This window comes from Danio rerio, chromosome 2 (assembly GCF_052040795.2).
Source record: "Danio rerio strain M-AB ecotype USA chromosome 2, GRCz13ab, whole genome shotgun sequence".
NCBI classification, from domain to species: Eukaryota; Metazoa; Chordata; class Actinopteri; order Cypriniformes; family Danionidae; genus Danio; species Danio rerio.
Genome location: NC_141022.1, coordinates 25,316,988 through 25,332,167, shown reverse-complemented (window position 1 = coordinate 25,332,167; position 15,180 = coordinate 25,316,988). Strand labels below are relative to the sequence as shown.

At 35.9% G+C, this 15,180-nt stretch overlaps 1 protein-coding gene across 9 annotated transcripts in view; it reads right to left on the bottom strand.

Annotated features, from left to right (window-relative positions):
* Positions 1-15,180, bottom strand: part of tox (thymocyte selection-associated high mobility group box) — a 606,421-nt gene that overhangs the window by 518,426 nt on the left and 72,815 nt on the right. For 2 of the 9 annotated variants that reach the window (XM_087239885.1, XM_087239891.1), the window contains exon 1: positions 7,290-7,585. The exons of the other annotated variants lie outside the window; for them this stretch is intronic. The gene's annotated coding sequence lies outside the window, so the exon portion shown is untranslated. Of the gene's footprint in view, positions 1-7,289; positions 7,586-15,180 lie in introns of those variants that run through there. 9 annotated transcript variants of the gene reach the window in all.

Here is a 15,180-nt window from a genome sequence, read left to right as displayed (position 1 = left end):
ATGCATCTCAGCATTTCAAAACTACTCCACAAGCTTTTACTGTGTGTAATACATTACATACATACATGTTAGATGGCAGTCATGTGAGGTCATTTTGTTTTAGTATAGGGCAAATGTTATTAAAAAAGACCTACAATACAGTCTTCTAATCTCAGTTCATCAGCAATATCTGCAATAGAACAAATAAAAGCATTTCCAAATAAGGTAAAATCCTTTTAGTAATTAGATCCAGCAAGCTTTGATAACAGATGATGTGGCCATGGAGACGACAATTAAAAAAATAAGTGTACTTGATTATGTTGCCATTCACACACATCCATCTGGTCCTAAAATAACGCAATGACTGACAGAAAGCACCATTTTATGAAATCCAAATATGGGGTGAAATGGGGTATTTAAGTAGAATTTCAACATTTGTAAGATTTGGGTTTTTGAGGTTAATTGTTGAAATCTCGTGTTTACAATACAGTTCATGTGTTAAATATAAGCTGATATACACTGAAAAAATGATTCATTCGATTTAATTTATTTTTAAGTTAAGTGGTTGCAAACAATTTATGTGGGCTGAATTTAAACAAACAAACTAAATTCAGTAATGTTCAGCTTTATTTGTCTAAATGCAGCTTAAACAAATTGTTTGCAACAATTTGCAATGAGCTATTTTTTCCCAGTGTAAAGTAATTAATGGGTTTACTTTCTAGTACTTCCATAAAATAAATATTTTTGCATTTTATTAAAGCTTGTAATTTATTTGAATAAAATCATAATTTAATTAGTATTCTTAGTAATGCTTTTATTAGAGGCATCTTTGATGAAAAAATTAAATGTATAAATATTCCTACTCCCAGGGTTTATATATAAACAACAGAGGCTTCCATCCCAGATATAAAGCCATATAATCATCTTTGAATAGATTGTCTTTATTATACTACACTGGCTGATTGCAAAATGTATAACTAAATATGGGGTGTCACGGTCGGTGGCACAGTGGGTAGCAAAGTAAAGTAAATCCAATCACAGTACACAGAAATACAATTCAGAATGTGGAATATATGAAGAGTTCAGATGCAAAAGCCGATAAATGCCACTTCCGCCAAAAATGAGATTATTGCATCGAGTGAATACTTTAGGCACGTAGAACACCATCAACAAATGGATTTGCTCCAAATCATCAAAATCTCAGCGTTAGCGCATTCAGAAATAACAATAAGTTTATAAATAATAAGTTTGTTACCAAAAGCCGCTTAATGCCGCTTGCCTTTGACAGCAAAAGCTTCTATATCCCGAGAACCAATAAGAAGCACGAATCGAATCATATGTTTTCAGAGTGGCAGCGCGCTGATACACCGGCTTCTATGAAGAGACATATTGCGCTTTCGATTTCGTTTTTAAAAGACGGAGTTAAGACTGGATGAGCCTGTCCGACTGTCAGTGAATGGCAAATGAAAATGTTCCTTACCTCAAAACTCTGTGCATTATAAGAAAAAGAAAACATGATGTGCAGTCGGAAGTGTAACATGCATTCATAATGTTTGTTTGCGCAGTGACGCTACTTTGAATGAGTCCGATTTACTATACATTAAACTGCAACTCCATTTCACGAAAGACAGAGTGAAGACGGTGTTATTTTATCCCACGTGGAAGCTATGAGGATTAACACTGGACCAAGACCTTAAGTATGGTGAGAATGAATGAATGACAGCTTCTAAAAGTGTCTGAAATGACAACAGATTGTTAAAATTGAATTAATGTCAGTTTAAATATTATTGATTAATGCACAACAGATTTCATTAATTTACTTTCCTTCTGCTTTTTTCCTGGTTTATTACAGTGGAATGAACTGCTACTTACTTGACAGATTTATATATTTTTAATTTTAGGTCTGTTTAATGTGTTTTATGTTTGGTCATTTCAAATGGCATCTTCATTTTCAACTAATTACACTGTTCTGTCTCAATAGGTGGATTTAGCTGGTTTTTAGTTTCCATTATGCTTTCCTTGTTTACTGTTGGTTAGGTCACCACTACAATAGTCAGAAACTTGATGGAAACACTCCTAATATGCATGTGTGATTTTTTTTCCATTTCTTGCAAACTTTGAAAAGATTTGCTTCGTGTTAAGATGGAAACCCAGCTAGCGGCAACAATGACAGAACACATATGTGTGTCTGTGTGTGTTTGTGCTGCAGAGCAATTCCATGCAAATGCCAATCTTGAAATTGTAAAAAAATAAAATTATCACCAAAAATTCACCAATTTACATTTTTCACCCCTTTCTAAGTTGTTTGTAGGCTTGTATTTTACAGACCATAAATGTATCAAGATGTCTCTGTCAAGATTTTCAAACTTTTCTTATTTGATTTTCACATTTGTCAAGTACGTGATGGAGAGATGTCATATTGATAAAATGAATATTGTTGTTCCATATAGAGCCTACTCTTATCAATTTGATTGGTATTTTTTTTTGTATTGTGCAGTTAAGTTCACAGAATTTTGACAAAGTATGTTGCATAATGTAAATTTGCATACTGTGTATGGTCACATCAATAACGCATGCTAGTCCTCTAATTTAAAAAATAAAACCCGTTTCATTTAATTATTCATTTTCCCTTTGTCGTAATACCTTTTTTTTATCAGGGATCACCACAGCAGAATGAACCGCCATCCTTTCCAGCATATGTTTTATGCAGCAGATGCCCTTCCAGCCGCAACCCAGCACCGGTAAACACCTACACTCTCGCATTCACACACATACACTACGGTAGAGCTGTAATCGGGACATAAAAATTAGGCCCGATGGGGCCTGAGCCCGACAGAATTCAGCCAGAGCCCAACAGGTACATTTTGATTGACAGCTTTATAAAGCCCGTACACGTTTATAGCCTGACATTATTTAAGTGTGCACATGCACAAAGCTCTTTTGCCTTTTTTTCAAGAACAAGTCACTTATATGTTTAACAAAATTTATTCGTAACAAACATAGGCTATAGGCTACTTGGAAACTTTAACAAAGAAATAAAATAAGTCCTCTGTAACATCGTAACATTTCAGCACTCTAAATAGACCTGGGTACATACACTTAGCCTTTAAATTGGCCAACGCACCAATGAAAAGAAGAATTTCTTAACAAATTAAATAAAAATAAATGCAAAATTATGACGGGTATTTGGCAATAACGAAATTAAGATAAAGGCTGTGCAATATTTGTTTCGCCAATTCTCTTCACAACCTGGCATTAAGGCGACGGTGAAGCTGAATAATAAAATAATTGCCTAATACCTAAATTAGCCTATATACTCTGTCTACATTATGATCTTTAATTAATATTTATTTATACTTTAAAAACCCTTTACTCACCAAGATAAGGCTAATTCCTCCTTTTGTGGAGGAACATTAGCTTATTGAATCCACTGGCTTCAGCGCAGTCCTGCGCTCAGGATGGCGCATCCAGCAGCACCGAACCTTTCATTGCTGCTACAGGCCGAGATGCATAGTTCTGATCTGGCTATTATTGCAAATTTTGGGTAGGATTGTTTGTTCATCTTCTACCAGCCAGGAACATCCATTTAATTTTCCATGACAGCTGTTTCAATGTAGCGAGTGACCTCATCTTTTAACCTGTCAGCCAGCTTGTTGTTTAGCGTTCAACAGTAATAAGCAGTGTATGAGCGACCGCCAAAATACCTTGGTGGCTAGAATGACCGTACCTTCTGAACTGGTGACTGACTTGTCCGCAGTCAAAATTAGCTCTTTTGAACTTCTCCGTCATCATTTGTTTCACCTTTGCAGGGATGGATTTTAACGTTGTTACAAACGTTCTGATTACTTTTTTCGCGCTAATCGAAATGCATCACATGACTATTCATTTACCTGCGCAAGTCAAGCCCGGCCCGACCCCAACTAAAATGATAGAAATCAAACCCGAACCCACCCGAACTCGTCGGGTCCCGCCAGGTCCCGTCGGGTTCGGGTAAAGATCTTCAGCTCTACACTTTGGCCAATTTACTTTATTCAATTCACCTGTACCACTTTGGACAGCGGGGGAAACCAAAACACACAGAAGAAACCTATGCAAACACAGGGAGAACATGCAAACTCTACACAGAAACGGCAACTGACCCAGTCATGGCTGAAACCAGCGACCTTGCTGTGAGGTGACAGTGCTAACCATTGAGCCACAATGCCGCCTTAAATCTCGTTTACAGGTTGATATTTGTCTGATCACTTAACTCTGTGGTTAGCAGTTTTGAAAAATATAAACAGATATTTCAATAAACTGTTAATATATACTGCACATTCTCTGTAAAACTGCACGTCACATCCAGAACACTGAATCTGCTAAGAAGCTAGTGAGCTTAATTGCTTTACCAACAGCATTCGCCATGTTCACTTTGTGTTGGTTTGTATACAGCGCACAAAGTTTATGATCTTGCTCCAAGTCCTCTTTTCTTTTTTTTTTTTGTGTATCTCTATGTAAGAACTACAGCGCCACATACAGGTCTGGCTCCTATAATTTATGATTTAGTTAGTAGGGTAAGCTCTGGCTTTGTGTCAATGTAGCCTAAGTAAAAGTAACACGTAACATCTGTAACCAATACCTGGAGCCATCAAGCCATACAGCTCATTGACTTAATGACCTCTGAAGTTGAACTGGAGAATCTGTTGAATTTAGCCCAGGGCTCCAGAAGCCAATCTTTCGCCATAACAAGACCTGCCTGTAGGCCAAAGACAAGCTGGGTGGTCACGAATGATGCTGTTAAAAAATGACTACAATATCTGGGTCACATGAGCTTTACTACTGTGGTCAGCTAGATGTGACATTTCTTGACTATGGAGAAAAATCCTGGTTCATGGACAATTGCAGTCAAAAAATGGACAATAAATGGAAAGTCCATTCATTAAAAATTCAGACAATTTCAACTAAAATGTTAAACTTTCTATATGTTTCATTCATTTAGATCACAACCTGGCCCATATGAGGTCACAGAGGTTTGGACCTCTGTAAAACTTTCATGTTAAAAAAAAACATTAAGTTCTGAGAATGAAAAATTATGTCTCTGAATAAATTCACATCCCTGACTCACAGCAGCTCTTATTTTGGTTGTTATTTTTTTTAGGTTGGATGGTTTTATTTGTGTGCTAACAATATCTGGCAACACTGAGAGGCCGTACAAAAGAAGAGGAAAGGAGACCACATTCAATAATACAAATGCAATGATATCTGTATTAAACTGTGTCAAATGCTTTCAATAACATAATAATCTTTGTGCAACACATCTGTAGAACAACAGAAATTAAAACACTGGCCAGGACATGGGCCATGCTGTTTCATTAAGTTTAGCTAACCATTTACAGTAGAAGTAACACTCTGCAAAGTATAAGTTACCACTCATCATTCATTTTCATATTCATTTTTAATTTCTCACTTGTTTTCATACCTTGGCTTTGGCCATGACCACAGAAGCATTTTGGGGTCCGAAATATAGAGTTTTGTTTTTTTAAAAGACCAAACATTTTGTGCAAGTTATTTATTGTATAATCGCACATTAGTTACATTTTAAAATCAAGTAAGCATCCTCTTAAATACTGCGTGTTGCATTGTACATGTTTTCATGAAATCACATTTGACCAGCATTACCAATCAAAATGCAGAATTATTCATTCATTCATTTTCTTTTCAGCTTAGTCCCTTTATTTAACTGGGGTGTTAACAGTGGAATGAACCGCCAACTTACCCAGCATATGTTTTACGCATCAGAAATGCCCTTCCAGCTGCAACCCATCACTGGGAAATACCCATACACACTCATTCACACACATACATTACAGACAATTTAGCTTATACTCAATTTAGCCCAATTCACCTATACCACATGTCTTTGGACTTGTGGGGGAAAGATGGAGCACCCGGAGGAAACCCACATGATCATGTAAACTCCACACAGAAATGCCAAGTGACCCAGCCGGGACTCGAACCAGCAATCTTCTTGTTATGAGCTGTTTGTGCTACCAATTCCGCCACTGTGCTGCCCAAAATGCAGAATTGTTACAGCACAATATGCATACTTTTAGAGTTCTTACACATTTTGGAGTTGTTGTTTTTTACCCAGACATTTAAAATAACTTATTTTAGAGCAGAAATCACAATACTGTGATACCATATTTTTATCCAATGTTAACATACTGTCAGGATCTTATATTGGCCCATGCGTACTTACCCCTTTAGTTGGTTATTTTGCTTATTTTAAGGACAAAATCTAATTTTAAAGCTATTTTGACATATTCATTCATAAGTCATTTTCTTTTTCAGCTTAGTCCCTTTATTAATCCGGGGTCACCACAGTGGAATGAACCGCCAACTTATCCAGCACGTTTCACGCAGCGGATGCCCTTGCAGCTGTAATCCATCTCTGAGAAACATCCATACACACACATTCACACACACACTCACACTCATAATTTACCTGTACTGCATGTCTTTGGACTGTGGGGGAAACCAGACCACCCAGAGGAAACCCACGCGAACGGCACAACCTACTACGCCACTGCGTCGGCCTATTTTGACATGTTATTTCTTAAAACAAGACAATTTTTTTTCTTTTCTAGAAAATGCTTGCTGACTTAGGAATTTTTAGATATTTGAACTATACTTAAAAAATAATTTTGTTCTTGTTCAAACTATTTAAAATGAGTTGAATCAACACAATTATTTTTGGGACAACTTAATTGTTTTATGTTCAATCCACTTTGATCGTATCAAAAGGATTAAAGGTGCAGTAGGTGATCTGCCAAAATGCTAACCGCTTAGCATATTATCTTTGGACGGCAGGGAGGGACTGTGATTCAAAGCCACACCCCCTGAAATCACAGCAGACAGACAACCCACTAGTTCATGTCATTCGCCTGTTAGTTAGTGCCATTGATGCCAGGAATTACATTTATTACTTAGCCACACTTACATGCTATTTCAGAGCGAATATTCAGAGTAGCGGTAAACAGTATAGAAAGGCTGTCATTGTTAAAAAATGACCCAATGTGAATATAAAAGCCACTTCAGCTCAATAAAGCAGTTAGGCAGAATAGCGCTATTTACTGGTGTTTTGTTGTTTAACTAAATATAAAAACTTACATTATAGATGTTGTCAAAGGACCTTATGAAACTGAAAATAATCACATCAATCTTTCACCAGGAGATTTCAGTGGCTGAACAACACGTCTGTGCATATAAGGCATTCATAACAACACAATCTAACATAAGCTTAGCCTGACTAAGTTTTAAAACAACATTACCTGTCTAACAGTGATACTTCAGCCATGGTGTCTTCCTTCCTCCAGCGTGCTAAAGTTACTCCAATATTGATTCAGGTTTTTAAAAGTTTCAACACAGCATTTGATTTTTCCCGGTCCGTCTCGTGACCGCTTTAAAGGCGAATTATACTCGCGCTAGGCTTTACAGTAATCGGCCCGAGCTCGTCTGTCCTTCGGCGCCTCCGGCTCCGAGTCGGCATTGGCGAGCGGTCCGCAGCTCGCTCGCGCGCATGCGTTTGTGATGCAGACGGGCACGCGCTAATGGCGGATCTGCGTGAACAGATGCGCAGAAGTCCGACTCTACATATGCTGACAGACAGTTTGACCTGCTTATCGGAATTATGGGAGATGTCGGTCCGACTCTATTTAATTGGATGAACATTTTTTAGTTTTATGCTTTACCCAGAATATAAAAATACATACAAACAGATTTAGATCATTTACTGCAATCATTCATTACTTTTGGACTGTAAAGGGACTTTCAACCAGCACAACAAAAAATGTTTCTGAAGACAATCACCTACTGCACATTTAAGTTAACTTAATCAATTTGTGTTGGGACAACATGAAAGAATTGTGTGCATTGTGTGCAACCCAGCATTTTTTCAGTGTAGAAACCAGACTAAAACTATATGTAAGGAAAACATTTTTCACAGTGTACAGTTGACCCCCCCCCCCCCCCTCAATTCAACTGTGTATTTAAGTGCATGCAGTCCAGAGTTAGTTACAGACCCAGGGTTAAACCCCCAAGTAGACAAAGAACATTTATATCAAGCGTTGTGCAAGCAACTTAACCTGACTTTAACCAGGTATAATTGTTTTAGCTACTGTATGTTTGGTAAGCAAATTCTTACCAAAAATACAAAGCTTTTTCCTTCACTTTTCTAAAGCATGCCAGGTCAGTAGCTAGTTATGTCACTGTGTAAAAATACAGAATGCAGTAAAATTCAAGCTGGTTTCATATTTCTTGAGTCAGAATGGAGTGTGGAGAATGTTTGCAATATAGTTGTGTTTACAGGTATGTGACTGCTACAATGATCGTAAGAGCAAAAAACACTTATTGGATTTGTTTCAAAGAGTTCAAAAGAGTTTTGTTTGAGCCACTAAGTGGAAACTATGTGAAACCAAACAATAAGCTGAAACGAGATCGAGGCAAAGTGAGTTAAGATGAAAGATGCAATTATGCTTAAAACAAAAAAAAAGGCTCACTGATGCAGCGATAACACATAAAACAAACAGCGCGAAGACTAACGCAATAAAGCATAACAAGAAACAGGTGTGGCCAAAACCACAAATAATGGCAACATAACTAATTTCAGTTTAGATGAGCTTACTTTTGCCAGCACATGTTTTATTTTCCACTCACCAAAAGTATGTATATAATTATGAAGTAAAATCTCATATTTAAGTGCATAGAATCATATTTCAGCAGACTAGCTACTCTGTTCTTAGTGGTTTCCAAGTCTTGGTGCTAAAACATTATCTTAGTTAAACTCTGAACCATGACTTATTTTAGTCGTACTGCACATAAGGTCTTCATTAAGATCGTTTCAGTTTCCTTCGTAAAGAACAAAGTTGAGAGTTTGAGAATTACATTCAGAGCACTACTGTAACTTTAATGAACTTTACGTTTTATTTTCTTTTACAGCCAGATGACAGACTTTTGGTGGAGATTTTTGATAGTCTCTCAAATCCATTATAGAAATGCATGTCTCAACACTTTTTTTCCCTTGTATTTTGTCATGAATGTTTAAAGAACTGAGCTTTATCATTCCTTGAGTGTAGAAAAAAACAATTGCCTCATGTCTGAGGAATGCACAAATGCACTCTGTGGCCCCATTGACAATGCAAAGAAAATATGCCATGAAAATTACATCAGCCGAAGCACTGCATTTTTTTGCATTGCACAATTGAATATAAAGACATAGGTGTTATTTTTTGGGGGCGTGTTGATAGTAGATACCGAAGAATCTCATTCTGATCTCCTAGTGTACAAATGGCACATTTGCATAAGAAAGAAGTCAACTTTTATCTGTGCACCTTCAAAACGTTACTCTGGTGTTGTGTGTAAAATCATTACTTGACTCAAAAATGGAAATGCATTTTCCATGCTAGTGTTCATGTGTCAGTCACATAACCCACTGAGATACAACTTTTGAAAGCAAAATTTCAATTTAAAAAGCACTCTGTCCACAAAAGCATATTAGAAAATAAACATTTTCTAAAAGTTGCTTGTCAACACTGAACAGTGCCAAAATCATCAGCGAATGTTATATTTACTAACATGAACAACTATAAACAATACAATTGTTACAGTATTTAATCATTTTTGCTAATGTTAGTTAATGAAAATAAAGTCATTTAATTGTTAATGTTAACTTACAGTGCTGTTAATACTTATTTCATGTTAGTAAATACATTAACTAACATTGTCTAGACAAAATGGATCATCATTTTAAAGTGTTAGCGGATGCTATTTTTTATAGCAATTCCTATACAGTTTCTTGGGAATTAGCAAACTATATCAGTGCTTAATGGTGTGTCCAGTTCACATTCATCACAATTACATGAATTGTCTTAAATGCAATTGCAAACAAAATCTGATGCAGGACAACAAATAGAGCTATCTTGACAAATGTCTATCATCTCCAAAGGAACGCAATATGACTGTACAAAATACTGTAGCATCTTTAGAAAGGTAATAGCATGTAAAAGTCAAATGACTAAATAACTGTTTCTGATGTTCTGGAGCTCTTTTCAATTATACTTATTGTGGTGTTTACATGACCCCATTTTCTTTTTAGAACATACAAGTGGTATGGTCATTTTGGGTGTCTGAAAATGCAAACCTTTGAAAACAGTTCTGTTATAGTTTCTAAAGCAGGGTTGCCTAAACCTTTTCTTATAAAAGGTCAAAATATAGTTGTCATCAGGGATTTCCTAATTTATTTCACTCATTCATTCATTTTCTTGTCGGCTTAGTCCCTTTATTAATCCGGGGTCGCCACAGCGGAATGAACCGTAAACTTATCCAGCAAGTTTTTACGCAGCGGATGCTCTTCCAGCCACAACCCATCTCTGGGAATCATCCACACACACATTCACACACACACACACTATGGACAATTTATCCTACCCAATTCACCTGTACCGCATGTCTTTAGACTGTGAGGGAAACCGGAGCACCCAGAGGAAACCCACGCGAAGGCAGGGAGAACATGCAAACTCCACTCAGAAACACCAAATGAGCCGAGGTTCGATCCAGTGACCCAGCGACCTTCTTGCTGTGAGGCGACAGCACTACCCACTGCGCACTGCCTCGCCCCTAATTTATTGTATAATATTTTAAAAAATAGTTAGAAAACATTGCTTTATATTAACGAATATGCTTTTACACATTTTATAATGAACTTATAAAAGTAAAAACAAAAACAATCTCATAAAAAATAGAATGTAGATACACAAATTTCAGCCGTGATTTGCTCGCCGATGTCTTCTGCGAAGTCTGCTATCCGTTAAGTGACAGTATTTACATGATCAAAATCAGATTCATTTACATTTAATTAAAACATTAAACAAAAGCAAATTGTCATGAATAAACTACAAAAGCCCCCCGAGATGAAGAAGGCATGAAGGCAGTGGTTTTTATATTTCTGTAGGTTAGAAAATTATATTTTTTGTAACATTTTAATCCTTTAACTCTTTTCCATATGTAAAGATATTTGCGTACTGCTGTACATCCTGTGTGTTTTAAGCAATATTTAAGCAAGGCGCTGAACTTTAGACCAGCTTTGATCTGGTCTATTGTGCAGTCTATTAAAGTTCCTCAAAATAGCAATGTGCCAGCAATGCGCCTCAACACGTCTCCTTTTAAGACCAGAACGCCTATGGCCGTACATATGAGTGCAAATGCATTTGCTATTTAAACAGCGTGGTGAAAAACCGTCAAAACGACTCTTGCGCCGAGCTGAAACTAGCAAACAAAAATTTCGTCACGACTTGCACTGCGTCGCACCGGGTGTATGATAGGGCCTAATATCTGTCATAACAAATAAAATACTTCATAGTTAGATATGCAAATAAAAATTCTTAAAACTTTAAGAAGGAAATATACAGATTTATCATAAAACACCTACATGAAAAAACATAATTATTAACAGTATTATACTAGGGTGTTTTTGAACCACACATTAGGAAATACTTTGATTAATATGTTGTGGTGATTCTATAGTTGCTGTGGTAATACAATAACTATAATAATATAAACAACATTTTTTTAAATTAGGTATATTAAACAACAATGCACCACAGTTTACTGTAGTGAAAACTAACATATTCTACATTATTTATTACAATGACATTTAATATATAGTAGCAATAACGAAGAAAGTAATGCAAATATTATAATATATAAACAGTACAATACACTTAACTAGTTTAGTTCAAAAACACAATAATATCTATTCTAAATGACTAATGAGTATTTAATAATAAGTATATTGTCATGCGAGTGTGGCTTAATTACATGGTCACTTGGTAATGTACAAATCATGTTTTTTTTTTTTTTTACATATTACACAATGTATAATATGGACAATGTATTATTCCACTAAACTGGTGTACATGTAAAGTTTGCTCACTCCTGTCATAAACAAACCCTTAAAATGTCTCAGCGTGGAGTGGACAGAAGGTCAAAACATACAGAAAAAAAGCTTGTTTCTTTTTGAATGAACATATCTGTTATTAAAATCTCGCTGTTCCTCCCCAAAATGGTGGTTTGAAATGTGCCATATGGGCTACTTTATGGTGCCTGTTATGTTTTTAATTGCCGCATAGCAGCATATGTCCAATGCTCACGTGCTCGTTGAATTATACATTCACAAAATTCAAACCCAACCCAATCTGTAGACATTTTGAGATAGACGTCTTTCACATTGGCCTGCTTCTAAAACAAAACGAATATATAGACAAAAATGACAGTATGATACCGTCATGACACTGAAAGGAGCATCTGCTCTTTTATACCTCAGCTCTCGCACTTCACACAACAAGTGCATATCTAATTACTGTACGACTCGCAAAGTTCCAGAAGCACACTTACAAATAACTAATTCTAGCACGCATCCACTACATAACCCTATTTCAAGCTGATCAGATTTTCATTATGGAGAGGAATAGAGTTTTATTGGTGAAGAATAACCGGCTGCTGAATTATTGTCAGAGTAATTGGGTGTCACACTTTTAACATTGTTGGTGAACAAATAGTGGCAACTCATTCTGCGACTGTTATTTTCGTTTCTGCCCAAAAGCCCAATCTCGCTGACATTTATGTGTGACCTGGATGCTAATAGACAGCAAAATTGTTTACCCAGGATGCAACTGGAAAATGTGTTTGAGAAAGATGAATCCATTGATGTTTGTTTTATACCCAAAGAGTATGTAAACAGAAAATGTGGCATGTTATTAAGCAGGAGAACTTGGTTATTTCCTTTGCAACAACATCTCATAAACTATTCTGACAGACTAATAAACTATATGAAGCTGCTGCGGAGAAGAAAAAAAAAGAGGGGAAAAAAACAGCACAGGCTTTGAATCTTACAGCCATACAAAGGGGAGAACGCAAAAGAAAACATCAATCATGGGGATTATTATTTCAGTTGCCATGGAAACATCCCTCCAAACCCAATATCTCCATGTCTCTGCTGCTTATTATCATCTGGTTTGATTGTACATCATTGAAACTATAGTGATTACACTCTTAGGATGAAAAAATGCGCGCTGTCATGGCAGCACAGTACAGTGTTCTTAATCATTTCACCTCCTCAATCTGAAATGTAATAGGCTGTCAGCAGTAATGGTTTGTGAAGGATGCTTCTGTGAAATGGTTATCTTCTTAACTATCTTGCAAAATTATTCCTCCTGTCCTGGAGACGGCAAAGACACTACAGGGCAGCTTTTGTATCTGCCGTGCCTCTCCATATCTCAGACTATTCATTTTATTGCTAATAGTTCTTTATGTTCCAGGAATTAAACTAGGTGGTTTTATGTTTTACTTCTAACATAAGCAGGAATTTTATTCTCCTAAATTATAATATTAACGCAAAAACATTTCTTAACTGTTTTAATATTTTAGATTTCTGGGGCATTTTATGTTTTATGTATTTCAATTCAATTTATATTTATTTCTATAGCACTTTTACAATGTAGATTGTGTCAAAGCCGCTTAACATAGAAGTTCTAAAAATTTCAGAGTTAAAGTTCAGTTTAGTTCAGTTTAGTGTGGTTTAAATTTCACTTTTAAGAGTAATTCCATCGATGCGCAGCTCCACAAGACCCAAACCAAGCAAGCCAGTGGCGACAGTGGGAAGGAAAAGAACTTTACCAACTGAAGTATGCGTAACGAACACAAATCACACAATGAAAAGAAAAAACTAGTAAGAACAGTAGGGAGAGCAAGGACAAAAGTAACAAATCGATTTTCTCGAAGCCCAAACAATATTTACTTTCCAGGCTATAACAGCACATTCAGCATGCAACTCTTGATGGAGCTGCCAAATATCAGCTGATTTCGAGACCGTGTCTTGCAGTTAGCTCCAAATTTCAGTTTTTAGGTGCAAAAAGTAAATTATTGCGGTTCTTTCTTTCTTAATAGAAGTCGTGTTTCACTTTTCATCAGTGGTGGAAAGAGTACTGAAAGATCATACTCAAGTAAAAGTATCATTACTTGCCCAAAAATGTAGTGCAAGTAGAGTTAAAGAATGTGGGCTCTATTATACATCCGGCGCAAGTCGTGTTTGGTGTGATGTGTTGCTATTTTCAGACCAAAGCAACCCTAGTTTTTCCATTTTGTGCCACATTGTTTAAATAATGTGCCATTTTGTGGACTCATTGGAGTGCTGGTCTAGAAAAGGGGTGTGATAAGGCGCATTGTTGGTGCGTTGCTATATTGATGAGCTAAAATAGACTGTGCAGAGTTAGTTGTGCGCCTTGAACACTTACACATTGCTTAATACACACAGGATACAGAAATACACTAATATCTTTACATATGAAAAAAAATAAAGGATTAAACTTTTACAAAAATGATTATTGACTGCATAAATATAAAAAACACTGTCCCCATACCTTCCTCATCTTTTAAGGAAGGCATGGGGGTTGCATGAGTTTTTTCATGCAACTTGCTTTTGTAAAATGTTGTTATCAGTGGTATTATTTGCATAATTATATTAGTCTTATTAAAAACAAGCTTAAATGTGTCCTGTCCAAAATGATTAAAAACAGGATGATATGCTAACTCAGTTGATGTGACAAGAATATCTTTATAAGTAAAATACAATAATCAACATTGCATAAATAAACAAAATTATGTTAGCTGAACAGTTGTTGAGACAACTCAAAGTTTGAAGTGAAGTTATATTGTAGTTGTTCTACATTGATACAAAATAACACCTGATTTTGATAGAGCACTGTTATGAGTTAGCAACAACAGCAATAATGTATCTCTGCTAAAAACATTATCTTTTAAATTTAGGTTTTTATGAAAAATGGTACTTTCGTCCCCAATTTCCCCTAACATTTTACCAGTAAAACTACTCACACATTACAAAAAGAACAACACATAAAAATAACTGAACTGATACTGTATCTTTCAACTATTTAACCCTTTTCATAAATACTATAAACATATTATAAACAGCCATGTCATTTTTTGAGATTTATTAATAAAATATTGTGCTGTTGTGAAACTCAAGCAATAAAGAATGACACTAGCAATGTCAAGATTAAAAGTTCATAATCTCCCAGCAAAATGACCATACTTGAACCAATAAAAACACACACCCTTGATGCTTTTTATAAATGTAAATAATCTCAA